The sequence below is a fragment of the Epinephelus moara genome, chromosome 4 (genome assembly GCF_006386435.1).
Source record: "Epinephelus moara isolate mb chromosome 4, YSFRI_EMoa_1.0, whole genome shotgun sequence".
Classification (NCBI taxonomy): Eukaryota; Metazoa; Chordata; class Actinopteri; order Perciformes; family Serranidae; genus Epinephelus; species Epinephelus moara.
In genome coordinates this window covers 20,053,990-20,055,140 of record NC_065509.1, presented here as the reverse complement: position 1 = coordinate 20,055,140, position 1,151 = coordinate 20,053,990, and positions in this window count along the sequence as shown.

Genomic DNA, 1,151 nt, shown 5'->3' with positions numbered 1-1,151 from the left:
AAGAAAAATTACGTTAAAATGGACGATATATTGTCAGATATAATAACTCTTGGCAGATATACAGGTATTGGAGTAAATGTTGGTGATAACCAACAAAAAATTGCAGTATGGAAATGAGAAATCTTAATTTAATATCCAATTCTATGCAATCATTATCAAAATGTTATGCTGTTTGTTATGTGTGTAGCCTATAATATAGCCCATAAATATACCGCCCGGGCTATTAATAGCTTAAATCACTGAACTCAACAGGCCTATATTTGGGACAGGTCTTTAATTCCTTTCACACAAAACTGTTGCTCGGCAAAGATCAGGAAATACAATCAAACTGTTTATTTAAACCAGCATGAATATTACTTGTATAAAAATTTGGCTCCGACAGACAGAGCATCAGAGAAAGAGTTATGGCACTTGTTTTATGACACAACGCCACTTTAATTTGTGAAAGGAATACTCACAACTTGGATTAATTTTTATGAAAAACCTTTTTGACTCTTTTGATGGAATATGAATAACTTATAGGGTTAGTGAGGAGTGGACATATAGTCTGACTATATGACTGCATCAGAGGTAAGTGTCACCACTTTTTAAAATCTCAATAAATTATTCTTCGGTGCTCATACTGTAGTTTCATTAAAATTACTTGAACAATTGAATTGTTGAGAGTCTAACCGAGCTAACATTGTGTAGCATCTCTGTATTGACAAATGTTTAAAGATTTATATCTGTATGCATGTCAAAGCACCTGACAAACATCAGCTCAAGTGGGCAGCCAACAACCTGTTTTATACATCCAAAGAACTTATATATATACAAAGAATTGCTTGGCAACCAGACCAGGCCTCTAATTGAGACAGGCCTTTATTTGTCAAAATGTGCAGCCACACCGGGCGAGTAAAAGGGACTGGGCGTATAATTGAAGTTTTATGGAACCAGTCATATTCTGATTTTTGTAACCAGTAAATATCAAGATTGGTTTTGCGTAATGCATTATTTCATTGCCGTGATTTAACTTTTTATTTGAGGCGAGGTGGCATCACGGAGCTACAACAGTGACGGTAAGTCTTGGCATTGAAAACAAACAAACAAACAAACAAACAAAAAAAACAAACAAACACTGAAAAATAAAAAACAGGCATTAAAAATAACAA